The 16,217-nt window shown below is 48.2% G+C and overlaps 1 protein-coding gene across 3 annotated transcripts in view; it reads right to left on the reverse strand.

Moving 5' to 3' along the window:
* GGT1 (gamma-glutamyltransferase 1) overlaps nucleotides 1–12,281 on the reverse strand; it is a 38,080-nt gene extending 25,799 nt beyond the window's left edge. For 2 of the 3 annotated variants that reach the window (XM_076353106.1, XM_076353104.1), the window contains exon 1: nucleotides 12,166–12,281. The gene's annotated coding sequence lies outside the window, so the exon portion shown is untranslated. Of the gene's footprint in view, nucleotides 1–3,563; nucleotides 3,628–12,165 lie in introns of those variants that run through there. The other variant, XM_076353107.1, reaches the window with a different exon arrangement.
* Between the last annotated feature and the right edge of the window lie 3,936 nt (nucleotides 12,282–16,217).

The raw sequence follows: 16,217 nt of genomic DNA on the forward strand, positions 1-16,217 counted from the left end.
GAGATAAATCTAAAGGAGAGATGATTAGACAGTGGTATAAGATACTAAAACGGTTATGACAGGTGTACTGATATGTAGATTATATAGCTTAGGTTATAAGAAGGGTCAGTGCAAAAAGCTATTTCCTGAGCTTTCCTTGAAAGGGTATTTCTACATCTTGTGCCATCTTGTTCCGCCAGATAAAAAGGATGTATGCATGAAAGAAGTAACAGTTTCAGCGGTATTCTGTTTTTAAGAGCACTTTCTTGATTTTGATAATAAAGGATGTTAACCTTTGTTTCCTATTTTCTCTTCAAATGACTTTCTATAACAACTCATTATGCCAAAGTGAGCATAATGACAGTAACAAGGACCAATTCATTAAACCTTATCTCATTTCAAGTTCTATCTGACAATAAATGCAAACCTTCCACTCCTCCCTTCCAGAAAAGGGTGACTGTCCTGCTCAAGGTCTGTCTTCTTTTATCACTTTTCCTCAATTCATTGTCTTTCTATTACCTAGACTCAGTCTTTACTCATAAATTTTCTGTCAAGCTCCACAGTTTCCAAAACCTACACCAGTCTGTACCATTTATTTATCAGCTTTATGAAGCCCTTTCATCTTTGCAAAGCCTTTCTGCCAGGCCACCAAAGGGACTGTGTTCTTGCAGCTAACGGACCTGCCTTTCCCCACAGCAGCCAGCAATCAGCTCAGCAACACAGTCCCACACGGCTTCCCTTCAACCTCACCATCCTGGAATAAGAGAGGGGAGAGGGCTACTGGAGGAAGAGAGGGGGAAAGATGAGGAAATAACATGGGGGAAAGAAGAAAACCAAAACTAGTGGAAGGGAAAAACAGAGGAAGAGGGAATGAAGGAGGCAGGCAGGAGGACAAAAAAGACTAAAGAGTAGGAAAGGGGGAAACTAAAGGGGAAAAAACAAACGATGCCCACTCTCAAGGCTAGAGGCTTTCTTCAGTTTAGCCTGACTGCTGCAGTTAGACCTATCCTTCACATGCATATTGAAGCTTTCACAGATGAAGTTTGGACTTCCTTGGCACTCTGCAGTAGGGTTTATTTAATGTTATTGCCATAGCAGGTAACTATGTAGAGCGTCTGGACAGGGAAAAAACAAACAAACAAAAAACCCAGATTCCAAAATAATAAATTAACTCAAGCCTGCATTCCCTGAAGAGGTTTCCACAGACTTCAGCAAAACTTGGAAAAGAGCTCAGTTTCCAACTGAAAAAAATTTGTAGGTACCTGCTTAAATTCACCTGCTTTTGCTAAATCAAGACTCTACAGATAGATGAGCGTCTTAATTGCCATGGAGCTGGTTTGAATAACTTTGCCTCTCCTGGAGTAGCCATGGTCTGACTCCTGCTTGTTGTGGACAGCTGGATCCGGAAATGCAGTCCAGGACTGGGACCTTGTGCTGGAATAGAGAGAAGAGCCCTGGTCCCAGAAAGCCCACCTTTGATGTGTTAGAAGGGCTTCAGCATCAGACAAAACAGCTATATGGGGACTGAGTGGATTTTCAGTGGGGGATGTCGTACCTCTTTGTTGTGGTTTAACCTCAGCCAGCAACTGAGCACTACACAGCCGCTTGCTCGCTCTCCCCTCTCCCCGGTTGGATGGGGGAGAGAATTGGAAGGGTAAAAGGAGAAAATTCGTGGGTTGAGACAAAGAATAATTGAAATAAAATAGTAATAATAATAATAATAGAATATACAAAGCAAGTGATGCACAATGCAATTGCTCACCACCCACCGACCGATGCCCAGCCAGTCCCTGAACAGCAGCCCCCCTGGCCAGCTTTCCCCCAGTTTATATGCAGAGCATGACGTCCCATGGTATGGAATAGCCCTTTGGGCAGTTGGGGTCAGCTGTCCTGGCTGTGCCCCCTCCCAGCTTCTTGTGCACCTCCAGCCTTCTCAGTCAGTAGCGCACGGGAAGCTGAAAAGTCTTTGACTAGTGTAAGCACTGCTTAGCAACAACTAAAACATCGGTGTGTTATCAACATTATTCTCATCCTAAATCCAAAACACAGCACTGTACCAGCTACTAGGAAGAAAATTAACTCTATCCCAGCCAAAACCAGGACACTCTTCCACTAGAGAGGTAACCAGAGCTGTTGGATTCAGCTTTAGTAATCAGCATGAGATGGAGATACCATAGCATGAGAAACAGCCAAGAGCAGGAGCAGGTCTTTGTTTTCCAAGCACACGTAGGAGAGGGCCATTCTTTTTGTTCTGGTAATGAGCACAGAGTCTTCTGGGTGCTGTTCTGGTCCTTCATGTGTCTAAATATTCATTTTCTTGGGCAGAATCTGTTCCTTCTCACCCAAATACAGTTGCCCTTGACAGTTCCTTGCAACATAAATTTCTTTACAAAGAATTAAATGTGGCCTGCTTGATTTATTTCAGGACATTTCTTTCTGCTTCACAGGCCAGTTTTCCCATACACGACTAATCCCAACATGCACTCTGCTGAGTGCTCTCCCTGCTCTGCATCAGGAGCTCTGTTCTCTCCCACAGCATTGCCCTTCCACTCCACTTCTGGAAGATGCCCCCAGCATCATCCCATTGTCCCTGCAGCTTTTCTGGCCCTGCACCTGCCTCCTGGCCTTCCCCCTTCCTGCCAGGTAAGAAACCTGCCAGTGCTTGACCTCCCCTCCCAACAGGGTCTGCATTTTCCAAGTTACCACTTAGAAGCACAGAATGATGTGGAAAGAAGAGGTATGCAAGATCTATGGATTTCAGCCCACTCCTTAGACCCAGCTTTCTCTGAAGAGGACTACTTGCCAGCAGGACATTGACTTAAGTAAGAATTTCTCATCTTCAGGACCCCATGAAATCTGCCTTCCAGTGTTTGCATAGCTCTGACCTCTCTGGTAGTTTTGAGAGTCTCTTCTCTGTCAGATTGCTAAAGCAGCACTTGTCTTATCAGCATGCCATGTCACTCATACTACATGCAAAACCAGGGTCAAATTGTGACTCAGTCTTATGACCCTACATACCAATCTTTCCACAGACCTTTTCAACCCAATAAGGAGTGAAGACCAACATCAAGCTGGGTGGTAGATAGGGTACCTTCAAAGGCTTGGATGGGCCATGCAGAGGTGAAATAGCTTGCTCAGTGACCTGATTAAGATCCCAGATCACTAGACTCACAGGTCCTTTCTCTGATCTCAGCCTCTGTCAGAAAACCCAGTTCCTCTTGAAACCATCAGTTCGTGTACTGCTGACCCTAGCAAGCCATAGTGTTAAGCAGCTCCCCTAAAGAGTGAATCAGCAGCTGTTCAGATTGCCTGGACAGAGACCTGCTGCCTGTGACCTGGTCTTCATTAACTGAGAGAATCCAAAGTCAACACAGTAGATCAAGACCTGGCAATCCCTATAAAAGGGAAACACTTGCTCTTCAAACCTGAGCCTGAAGGCTTGTGAAACAAAGGTACACTTTAATAAAGTATGATTAAAGAGCTGGAAAGGTACGTAATGAAGGGAAAGAAACAACTCCTCTATTTCACACCCCAAGCCAACCAAAATATGGAGATGATAAGATAAAATCATGCTGTTTACTCACTACTTTAAAAGCTCTGTTCTCGCTGGGTGCAGTTCACCTTCTGCTAGTGACACCAAAAGAAGGCACTTCTGCCTTGCCCTCTTGCCCCTTATTCTTCAAGGGTTCCCAGAAGCAGGGATTTCAAAAGCAAGATCGGTTACACTGAGTCAGGTGGCAGCAAGACTTTATATATGGGAGTGGTCAGAAAGGGAGGGTGATGCAATTTAGTCATATCCTTGAGCAGTAAAGGCATGCCACCCTTCCCCCTCCCCATCCCTGAAGAATTGCTGGCTCGCAGGGCAAGCTGAGAACAGAGTGGTCAGACATTTTCCGTGCCATACTTTCTCACGGTAAAGGGAACAGCATAGAGGGTGGAGAGCAAGGAAAGATCAGACTTGAATGGAGACAGTACTTTGATGTTGGGTAGTCCCAGGAGTGAATCCGTACTGGCAAAGTTGTTTCTTTCCTTTTCTTCATGCCTCAAACACAATACTCCGCCAGTTGCTGGTTTTGTCCGTGGCACAAGCCCTGACAGCAAGGACACCCTCTGCGTTAGCACACTGTTGCCCCCATACCCACCCTGTTAGGGAAAATCCCATTCCTGCACTCTTCGAAGTTAGCTGATGCTGGAGCACTGCCCAGCTCCATGGCCATAGGGGCTGGGAGATCTGTGGAGGAGAAGGAACGTGCATCCCATAAAAGGTGGTGTCCTGGACACTGACCTGGGAAGTTCTTGAAAGGCACATCCTGACCTTCTCCATCAAGAGGAAGTCTTGTAGCCTGTGAATGGAAAGGAAATCTCTCAAGGATGTACTGTTGCTCTCCAAAGGGAAAATAATTCATTTTCAACTTCCTTCATTACACTTTTGTTGATCTTTCACTGAAGGGCTTGTTTGACCATGAAAAGCCATGTCATGCATTAGGACAAGATTTGACTGATTCAGAGCTTATAAATTATTGGTCAAGTATCTCTGGAATAGCTGTATAAAGGAGATGCCAAGTCTAACAGAAGATGCGCGTGTCTTCTCAGCTGAGGCAACTGGAAAAGGCAGGAGCCATCCCAGGCTTTCACAAAGTGGAATTAATAGAGTTACTGTCACCTACCAGCAACAGCACCAAGATCTGCAGGATCACGCAACAGCAGCCAAATAAATGCCACCAGCTCATAGAATCAAAATCCCGCACCAACAGGAACCTTCATGGCTAGTTCTTACGTTTGGGTGGGGAAGGGACATGTGGAAATGACTCTTGCAAGCAGAGCTGCTTGTGCAATGCATAGTGAACTGGACTGGAGAACAACCTTACTTTTTCCCCTTCTCAGGTTATTTTTCAGTTAGAGATCTCCCCTGTCGTCTTCATGTAACACTGTGCCAGCCTCAGTAAGGGAACTATTTAAAACACTGTAAGGAGTGTTCCTGTACACCAAATCATGGTCCGAATCTCATTTACCCTAAGGAATGGGCGTGCTTTGATGGTGTCAAGGGACTCAAAAGCAGGTACATATCTGAGTTGGATCCCCTTCTAACTGCTAGGAAGGCTGCATAAGAGGGTTTTTTTAGATCTAGGACAAACTAACTTTCTCTTACCTATGTAAGATTTGCTCACTCTATTTGCACTCCCGTGCAAATTACATAAACATGATCTCAGTAAACTACTCTGTCTTGTTCTGTTGCTTTGGAGGGGGCCTGGCTTTAGAGCTGTTGGGATCGAAACAGAAACAATTAACATTGAATTGTTCTGACAGCCTTATCCAAAAAAGAAATCTGCACCCCTGGCAGGCACTTTCCAGCACGACCATGACTGCAGCAGAACGCATCCATCCCAAGGAAAGCTCCCCATTTCCTCAAGGTGCGGCATGTCTTTTACAGGATAGTTTGGAGACAGCCTAAGCACACTAGGTGGGTGGCAGAGCGAGCTCTAACTAAATTGTAAGCACAAAGAGGAAGAACAGAGTCCTCATAGGTCTCTTCCCCTATTTGTCCACTGATACTCATGGTGAGAGAGGGAGAGACACAGGGGAGACTGTGTAAAGTTGCCTACCAAATAACAGCCTCCGGTACTCACCGCATCTATAGGAAGATCCCCAAACTCCATGACCTGTCCAGATTGCCAAATTCTTATCATCACCACAAAAATTTTTAACAGCATTTTTAAGCTACTATCAGGGCCAGGGAGCCTTACAGGCCGACATGAGAAAAGCATTCATATCCCCACTTTAGAGACAGGGCAACAGAGATAATCTTGCCCAGGGCTTCAGACCAGGTCACTGCCCAGGCTGAAATAAGGAATCTTCCCCCCAGATTCCTTTAAGCACATTGCTAGCCATCATCTCTCTTCCCTGTTCTGTGTCCGATATATACAGTAAATCCAGATGCAGTTGGAAATGACAAGCGCAGAGGCTGACAATGATCTAACTGCACAGAGCCTGGAGCTCCGTGGGCTGTTGTTTTCGCTGTTTCTCATGTTTCTTCCCCACTGTAAACAGGAAATGAATAAAACATGAAGGTAGATCTGTCTCCTTGTGAAAATGACAGCAGATTAAATTGCAGCAGAGGAGCTGGGGAGAAATTCAAAGTGTTTGCCACTTAATGGAAAACTTGCAGATTATTATAGAAAGTTGTTGGGTGACTAATTGCTGTTAAAGTCTAACCAAAGCAAGAGGGCCCTAAAACCAGAGGAACAAGGACTTTTCCCAGGAAGAGTCAAGGTCTGCTATACAGACACCCACAAATCTTTTTTCCATTCTGCCTAAGTATCAGTGTAACTCAGAGATGGAAGGCTCAGAAGTTATTCCTGGATGTGAACGAACACTGACCCAAGGCTCAGCCCCACAGAGATCTGTGTGTGCAGCCCGCCCAAATTTCTCCTCGGGAGAGCCACGCTTCTCAGGAAGCCTCACAACTTCTTGTTCCTTTTTCAGCAGTTTCTGCTGCAGGATCAGCTCTACCTCTCTCGGAGCAACAAATGAAACCTCTCAGTATAAAATTCAGCACATCCTGGTAAGCCAGTATCAGTCCTGGGTTACCTTAGTATGGCAAGTTTTCAAGTGAACCACTTAGCAGCTCCTGCCCCGTAGCAGGGTCAGGGTTGCAACCTCTCAGAGAGGGATGGGGCAAAGCTGCAGAGGCAAGAAGCAGCACAGCCATCCCCAGATCTGTTATCCCCACTTGTCAACCCGCATCCCCAGGCCTGTTGGTGCCTGCCTCCACCACTGCATGCTGCAGGGCCACTCAGCTGACATGGCGGTGAGAATCAACCCATCTCCGAGGGTGCTGCAGGAGCAGAGAGCCACTGATGGCTGTTCAGGTGCTGCATGGGAAGAATTTTCACTGAGTCCCTGAGAAGGCTTTAGATAAAGTACTAATTTGCACTGAGTGTGCAGGGGCTACATACTTTCTGGCTACACCTCCACCAGTCTCCAGAGGGCAAACCCATCTCTGGGATGAACACCCAGAAACAAGAGTTTCATGGGCTGGGGAGCTCTGATTTACGCCAGGACCCTTTTCCCTGCTGTGGGCAGGTGAGGAGGGTGCTCGGCAGCAGTACAGATAATTCATATAGCACTACACAAGAAGGTCACATACTGTGCCAGACAGCTCATGCTGTAAGTGAGAATCTGGACTTACATCTGTTTTATTCCAATGGTTCTCAGCACCTCACACTCTCTGTTTGCTCCCCAGAATGACAGCCTTTGGAAATAAATGGATTTTCCTTTCTAAAGATGTCACTCCTTGCAGCTCCAAGTACTCCGCTAGTCCTTCAGGCTCACAGTTGATCCAGTTAAGACTTGGGTAATACAGCTCATCTCTGTGTGACCATTTGCAACCCAACAGTTTTGACCTTAAGAGGGAAATGTACAGTACAGATTTAATCTTGGTGAAAACACCCTTGAGCCATAGCCCATATGGGGGATGGACACTATCGTACAATGGGGCAGGCTCCTGTCACAGCCCATGCTTCAGCAAAGCAGTCAAGTATGTTCATCTTCCACCAGTACACTGAAATCACTGGATGATTCTGTGCTTTCCCAGGATGGTCGTCACAAAGTTCATATAAAAGACGACTGCAGAGACAGGAGCCTATCTTGAATGCCCTTTGCATCTAAGTGCAGAAACCTGGCAGGTTTGATGCTCGCAGCATCTCCTCCTCTGGGCAGAGCATAACATAGGACTGTGGAAGGGATAAGTGCTCAAACACCAATAAGTCTCCTGTCCTGAAAGGCAACCTGCTCCCAGGAGAACAAGACTCACATCTCGAGTACAGGTCGCAAACCCCTAGATGGGAGAAGAGGTCCCTGTCTGGTTTATCTGGCCCCCTGCCCAGCCTTCTTTAGGCTTGTTTATTTTGGTGCTGCAAAGGGCACCAGAGATGGCCATTGCTTTTGAGATATCAGCATCACAAGCCTCTGCCTCAAAGCACTTGCAGCCTGTCTTGGAAATTGTGAATGGGCCAGCTGGGCTGGAGGCAGAGAGTCAGAGGCTGTACCAGCATGGCTCCTGAGAAGACCCACTTGCCATGGCTTTGGGAGGAGCATGCATGCTGCAGAGGCTGTGCAGCACTGCACAGCGACCAAGCTTGCACATGAGCTCAGCCCCAGCAGCTCTCCCCCTCCATCCCGGACGGATGGGCTGCTCTGCGTTTGCTCCACAGCCTCTCTGTGTTGGGATGGGGCAGATGCTGGATGTTTTTCCATCTGCTGAGCCCACACCTGCTGCCATTTCCACTGCCAGTGGGAATCGCAGATCCCTTTACCACATTTCAACCTGATCTCTGGGGAAGGCTTTGTTTGTTTTCCCAATGTGCCAGGGCTGCAATTAGCTGGCAGAGCAGGCAGCAAGCCAGTCACACCTGCATGGCACAGCACAAAAGGATATGAGTGAGCAAGCTGCTTTTAACCCCTTCTTACCAACCTGGGACCCCTGACCACTGCTCCCAGGCAGGGAGAAATGGCAGCAGATGGGAAATCACAGGCATTTCTCTGGTGTTGCACTCTCAAAGATCAGGGCGTCTCCCACAGGTCAAGAAGAGGGGTACTACAAACATGGGCACCCCCTAGATTACGAGAGCCACAGCAGCCAGTGACATCAGGCACAAATGGACATTTGCAGGGGGGGGAAGTGGCCTCCCCAAGGAAAGTCCCTCACCTTCCCCTGCAGACGGAGGCAAAGGAGCTTCCTATAGGCTGGGGTGATATTCCCACTCTCCTCCCTCCCCCAGATGTCAGGCACATATCCCCGACTCCGGGCCTCTGATGCCTGGGGAGATGGTACAACCATTTTCTGATAGCCGTTGTGCCTCCGTTTCCCACCTTGTCCCCTGCACAGTTGCCTCGCAGCACTAAGGAAGAGGGACAGTTTGCTGGTAAGGTCAGCCCTGGTGTGTAATGGGGGTTTTGGGGAGACGGACCTTGGGGACTCAACGGGGCTGCTCCCCCGTGAGAGCTCCCGTGGCCAGAAATCAACTTTGAACCCCAGTGGGGCAGGGCAGGCCTGTGCAGAGACAGAAGACTAGATAAAAGAGACTTTTTTTTTTTTTTTTAAAAAAAAAAAAAAAGAGAGCAGGAAGGAGCAGGGAAGAGAGGCAGAGTCCAGGGCTCAGTCCAGCTGTTCAGATCTGAGGCTCCCAGAAATGCTGGCGGCTCTTGAAAGGGCTTCCTGCCTCCCCCCACGCTGCCCTGGCTGCCTCACTGGCCTCCGCCACAGAGACCCCACCAGCCTCGAGCTAATTTGGGCTTGTGGGGGACAGCACAGAAACACAATGGTGACAGGAATGAAAAGCAATGGGGAGGACGACACCCAGGAGACTCATCCTTATTAAGGAACAACATTATATCAAAGGGGAGCTGTGAAGACTGGGAAGAGCCTTTTGTAAAACCCACAACTGAGCCAAATCCTGCAGTTTTTACATGTTGGTCCCCCAGACACCCCATCATGAAGACTGCCTCAAAGGGGAACCCCTGTGCCAGGTCAGGCTACATGCCAGACGTGCTGCACATACAACAGTAACGCACCCACTGCACAGTTGCTGTTCGCCCTGTGTGTGCGCTTTTTAATTACGGTTTTTGTTTGCAAAGCATCTCTTATAGAAAAGACAAATTGCATTACTCTCAGCTTATTAAAATCACACTCAGAGTTTCTCAACTGCTAATTACACCCAGGCAGCAGTGTCACTGTAATTAAAGCTGGGACACACGTTTGGGGAGCCAGGAGCCCAGCTGTCGCACAATCCCTTCCCTGCACTGCTCTAACCAGATGGGCCGGCCAGAGCCAGGCTCAGCCGCCGTGATGAGCTCAGCTCTGCCCAGGCCTCGATCCCCCATGATACCCAGGCACAGCCGCTGCTGTGCCACAATGGAAGATGATGCATGTAAGGCCAAGCACCTCCTCAGCACAGGGGAACGAGTCCCCCACACCAAACCTCCCCAGGTTACAGCTGGGCACCCGCACTGACTCTGCTGCATGGGCAGGGGTTGAGTGAAGGGAAACATACAGCCTTGGGGTTACGGCACTAAGGACTGGGGAGGAAAAAGGGGTTTACTCCTGTTTCTGCTGCTAAATGATTGCCATAAATCACCTTGCCTGTCTGAGCCTCCATTTCCTTGCATGTAAAACAGAGATTTTGGACTTCTCTGTTAGTTAAGAGGCTCTGGGGACAAACCACAGAAAAGACTTTTGCTGGCACCCATCTCACACAAACACTTTAAAGCCTGTGTAGACTGTGGCACACCAACAGACTTGGGAGTGAATTACATAGGGGAAGTTGTGAAGCCCTAGAGACTATGAGTCCCAAAGAGCTGAGAGACAACAATAAAGGAGCTTACAGACCTGTGAGAAGCCGGGAGCTTGCTGGAGAACCAACCCTGCCTCTGCACCGCTTGGTCTCGGGAGAAGAGCAACTGCAGGTGTGCAAACAGCCATGCAGGCAGCACAGCGAAACCCCTGCCCTGAGCTCAGGCACCTCAGAAATAGAGCTCTCCAGAGCACAGCTGGGACCAATTAAGCTTTGGGCAAGTGGGGGCTTGACACCAGCACTGGTCTCCCACTCCCAAGGGGATGCTTTGGAGAATACCACCTCCAGGAAGATGGAGCGCTAATTAGGGAAAGCAGATAAACACTACATCTGTTTCAAGACGAGCTTCCTTCCCACTGAAATCCTCACAGTTTCAGTGCTCAGCAAGATGCCAATACATCCTTAAATGACTTCCTGGAGCCCCAGTTTCAAAGATTAGTCCCTTCAAAAGCAATAACATGCCAAGATCAATAGCAGCCCCAGGAGAGCTCTGCACATGCCAGCTCCAAAACCACTGAGCTATCACTACAGCCAGTTACCTATCAGATGCTAAGGGGCAATTCTACCTTTTCACATTTGAAAAGGCTACTAAGACTTCCTAAGCAATCAGGCTTACTTAAGTACTAAGAAAAAAATAAATTAGTAGGAAAATTTACATTTCAGAAACAGCATGACATGTCTGTGCAATATATCCTGGAGAGGCAAACCTGCAGAGCTCCACGGGACACAAACCAGCAGATACAGTTCACAAGCAAAGAGGAGCAGAGCTGACAGACTCCTGGATGTGATCCCGAGAACAAGAATATGTTCATCTGTTCCTTGAACAATTTTACTACTAACTCCCTGAAGTCGCTAATAAGAAGTTTTGGGAAGCAGATATCAGATAACAATTTTTAATCCAACAGAAGTTACAAGCAAAGAACAAATGATCAAAACTTCATGTGGAAAAAGCTGAGTGGGGTGCCCTACAGATGCTAGAGGCATCGTGTTCAATATATTTACTTGTGGCCCAGTAATGAAATGGCAGAAGATAACATGGAGCTAGCAAAGGGCATCAGGAAAATTTCAAAGAGCTTGTGGAAAACTTGAAAACATCTGTGAAACAGGGCAAATAAGAGCAGATGAAATTCAGCATAAAGAAATATGTAATGCCTGGCTGTGATAAACCAATATGAAGGATAGATAGATACTGATGGGTTTGAGTTAGCAGCTCTTTTCACCACCATTAAATATCTTATACAGATTTGTGAAAAAAATGCAGCAAGAAGGAAGCAAGAATTTGTTAACTCCTGATTCATCCCCTCTTATTTAGAGCTTATAAATGAAACTGGGTCTGTAAAGAGGAAGAGTATTCCTTTGAAAAGGATAAAGAGGACAGAGGCAGAGTTAAGAATCAAAGCTAGCAAATCAAGCTACAGCTACAGAAGCTTTTTGAAAAAAAAGTAACGGTACAAGGAACTTACCTAAGAAACATCATAACAAAGATTATGCCCCAAAACCTATACTTACATTGAAAAAAGAAGTGTTTTATGGTCTAGGGTGTTCACTTAAGTAAAGCTAACTGTAGCTCCCCTTGGAATAGCATTGAAATCTACCCAAATAGGAGAATTCCAGTCAGAGGTCAGTATTTTCATCCCTTAAAACACACGTGCAGCATCAGAGCATGCCACGGGAATGCAATGCCTGAAAAGCAAAGGCTTCAAGCCTTCCTATCCCTACCTGGAGCCTCTGGCAGCGTAATATCACCCAGCCTCATCTCACCTCCAGCCTCCAAACAGAATCACTCTCCCCGCTCCATACGCCCCACAGACACACCTGCGCGCTGCGATCCTACCTGGAGCTAAGTGGGATTTTCCATGCAGGCGGTGCGGCATCTCAGGGGTCCTCCCAGCACATCCCTGCCTGGCCCAGGGCTTGGTGCCTGGCCCAGGGAGAGGAGAGCCTCTTCTCCAGAGCAGCCGGGCTGTTCCCCTGTGGGTGAGAGGCTGGGTCAGTCCCAGTTCTTGTACTGGGCACTAGATGGCACAGATGGGAGGAAATTCAAAGGTAGCCAGCCTGCGATCTGTGGCGTTTTGGACAAGGGGGTCTGCCAGTTGTCCAAAGGAGGCAGCTGCCATGGGGGATGCGCTGCCAGCAGCAGCATCCCACAGGGGTATCCCCTCCATGGGGTGCCCCCCTTGCCACTGCCCTGCTGCATCCCTTCAGCATCCCATCCTGTCCTGTCCAGCCAAAGGGTCGCCTGTGCTACACCAAAGCTGGATGACCCTGCAAGGGCCGTGGACTGCAACCATGCCCCTGCCTCCTGGACATGACCTGCTATTCCTCACCAAGCACAGGCTCACTGCCTCAGGCACACAAACACCTTGTTCACAGAGCAGCCCTATATTTGGCTCAAACTGCATCAAAAAGAGGGGGGAAATCCTCCCTGGGATCGACTGTCCTGTTTCACTGTGAGGCTGCACCTTGGGCATCAGCCTGCAGGATAATAAATACCACCTGAAACCAGGGAGTGCGGGGAGAGACGCCATGGGCTGGGTACCCCATCAGTGGTCCCTCTGGGTTCAGGATAGGTCGGGGGAACGGCACCCCAGCACTTTTCCTTTGCCCTGTGGGATGATGGTGCAAAGGAAGGAGGCACTTGGTCACTGCTCTTATAAGCATCTTTCACAAGGTAAGCTCTTCTAAAGCAGCTCGCTTTTCCCTCTGTTTTTTTTTCCTTTTCAGCACTGCTGCCTGCAATCACTGAGGCAGGACCTGTGCCCTGGAGCCTTCCCAACCTCATCTTCCTCAATTTCTTTAAGGCGTGGATGAAATTCCTTACAAGTGAACTGTGTGGACTGACGCGATGAGGTAAACATGGGCTAAGCCATGCAAAACTGCTGTGGTAAGCACAGAAAAGGCCAAAGCATTTTTTATGGTGAGAAAAAAAAGTAGGGGAAGGTGCAAGGTTGTATGTTGGCCTCTGCCATTCTGACATTAGAAATTCACTTTACTTCAAAGGTTAACACAGTTAATGCATCTGGTGAAGATCATAGGCTCCGACAGCCTGCCTGGAAAGGCTCCATCTGTAGCACTGCACGAGGGACAGTGTGTGCAGGATGGCACTGAGGCAAGCAGCAAGCTTTGTGCACAAAGCACACATGGGTGTTATCCAAACCAAACCTGAACCTGGCAAAGCCCAAAAGAGCTTTTGTGCTGAGCAGCTCAGTGGTGCCAGGTATTAACGACATGGACAAGACTCCTAGGAAAAGCCTGTTTGCTGAAGGGAGCAGCACTGGACAGGCTACGCTGCAGCCTCCTGGAAAAGTTCAAGGTGGGCAGCACTACCCTTTCCTGTCTGTCTGCTCATGGTACTGCCCTGCACACTGAAGTGGGTCTAGTGATCACCTAAGTTCAAACCCCACAGGGTGAATCCCTCAGGGTGTCTTAGGTGAGAGACAAAACATAAATCAGATGCCAGCAGTGTAAGATCCAAATTCATCAATGGCGTGGACAGGGCAGTAGGACAGTTTGGCTCAGTGGCTCTTATCTTTCAAAGGCTGGAGTGGGTGACACTGGTGACCAGGGCACAAGCTGGAGGGAGACTGATGCTAGCTCCAGGGGGCAGCTCCAGCCCAGTGTCCAGAGGCAGGCCGAGCAGTACAGAACAGCCAGAGAAGCCCCTTCAACATTGGGCTTTCACTGCTTAGAGAAACTTAGAGACCTGCTTCTGATCACCCACCTAAGTCTAAATGCTTGGTCACTGGCATGTAACAACCTGGCTCTGAAAACTTCCTGGACAGAGGAAGAAATGCTTCAGAGAACGCTTTTATGCTCCAATTGCCACTCCGAGCCCCGCTTCTTGTACTCTTCTACTACTCTTTAAGTACTTGGGTTCTTTTACCCGAGAGATGTCTTTTTATCTTTGGATATAGATGGAGAAAAACTAGTCAAGCCAGAAAGAAATAAAAACAGCTGGTCACTTTTCCAGGCCTGCCATGAACTGTAAACAAGTTTTTAAAATTTTTTTAAAAAGTGCTGAGGTCTTCGGAGAACATTAAAGTCTTAGTCAGTGGTGTCATCCTCCTTAGCAGGAGGACATCTTATGTGTCATCCTGATGGCTGGACTCGCTTCACTCAGCTAAAGCCAGTGATGGTGAGAGCATTGAACTTCCCATGCAGACACCACTCAAACCAGCCGCCAGCATTTTCACGCACTGTGCCTGCTCAGATCAGACCTCCAGAGTCTGGCTGTCTGGCCGCCAGCGCCTGGTCCACATACTCCCCTGGAGGCCTGTTGTTGCTCTCAGTGGTTTAGCACTGCTGCTAAGATGCTTAGAGCCAATATAATCTGCACACTTAGTGGTTTCAAACTCCAAAAGCAGCTTAGCAGCACCAGGCGCTGCCTTCAGCCTCTCCTGTATGGGCTTAAGATGGTTTAATTCTTTTATGAAACTGTAACTCTAGCTTATAGCCTTAAACTGTGGAGGTCACTTCTGAGCCAGGGTTTCTAAAAGCTCTTTAGAAATATTTTTGAGACACACAAGAAAAGGGATCCCAGAGGGAGATATGATAAGATCAGATGCTTCTGCCTCTTAAAGCCTGGAAATGTGAGAGCCCCATGGCATGGTGCATTTTAAGACCCTACAGGGCTTTTCTCCGCTGTTTCTCCTGTCTTAGATCAGACTCTCAAATGGTCTAGCGTATGGTAATGCCTGGAGAGGTCCCAGGTCCTTCCCCTACACCTCCCATCAGCCTTGTGAAAGCATCAGCAGGCAAGCAGCCATCGCTGTGCCCCAAAGGCAGGTGACTGAATAGCAAAGCAGACCCCTGGGACCACGGACTGCCCCTGGAGGTGCCACTTCCCGGCATTTGCTTCATTAACTGCATTTGCTCTGTTTGTTTTTTTTTTTTTTTTACTTTACTGCCCCCCTTTACAGGCTGATCAAAAGCACAAGGTGTTATAAAGGGGACTCTCCCTTCCCTTTCTGTAGGGCTTCTTGTGGGTCTGCCAGGGGAAAGCAGAGAGCTGGGGAGGACAGAAAAGGTGTCTGGAAAGCACATGCAGGGCCAGGCAGCAATGAAGTGGAGAAGGTGGAGGGAAAGAGCAGGAAAGTGCAAGCCTGGAGCAGAATGCAAGAAGAGTCAAGGCTTCCCACCACCTCCCTCTGAAAGCCCACACAGGGCTGGAGGAGATACCCCACGCTGGAGGTGTGCAATACACTTCCAGAGTGGGACAGGACAGGAAGGGTAAGGCCTTTGTGCAGAGCCTGGCTGGCCCCAGTGCTTCCAGATCTGTGACGGGTGTCTCTGGTGGTGCTCTCAGAGCTCCTTGCTCTGCCTTTCTGCCAGGCACTACAGCCACTGCAGCAGTTCAGCACAAGACTGAGTGTTCAACCCTCACAGTATCCAGCTTCACAGTCCGGCTTAATTTAATCAAGGTAAAATTCATCTAAATGAAATGGGTGCAGCATGCTCCCAGAATGGAGGTAACAGAAATCCTCCATGTACCTCAGACACCTAATTAATTCATCAGGAAAGTAGTAGAAGCTCAGTACTCTCCTGTGCTAAGAAGTCAAGATAATGCCATGCATCACTGGAGAGGACTGGTGACCTTCCCTGTGCTTGCAGCAATGTTGTCCAATTTAACTGTGACCACAAGATCACAAGTTGTTAAGATTCTCTATGCAGGTGATATACAGGCCAACAAATCTGCTTTTATGGGCCCTGCTAGAACTTGATTAATTTGCCCAATAATGGGCAGACCAGTGTCCATAATTACTTAGCAGAACTCTGTCGTTTTTTAAACCCATCACTGCACAGATGCATGCCTCAGACCCAGCACAACACCAAGGGACCTCATGGGCTGCAAAGAGAGCCTCAGCTGCAAGAAGCAGAAGGCGTAAG

The sequence above is a fragment of the Aptenodytes patagonicus genome, chromosome 15 (genome assembly GCF_965638725.1).
Source record: "Aptenodytes patagonicus chromosome 15, bAptPat1.pri.cur, whole genome shotgun sequence".
Lineage (NCBI taxonomy): Eukaryota > Metazoa > Chordata > Aves > Sphenisciformes > Spheniscidae > Aptenodytes > Aptenodytes patagonicus.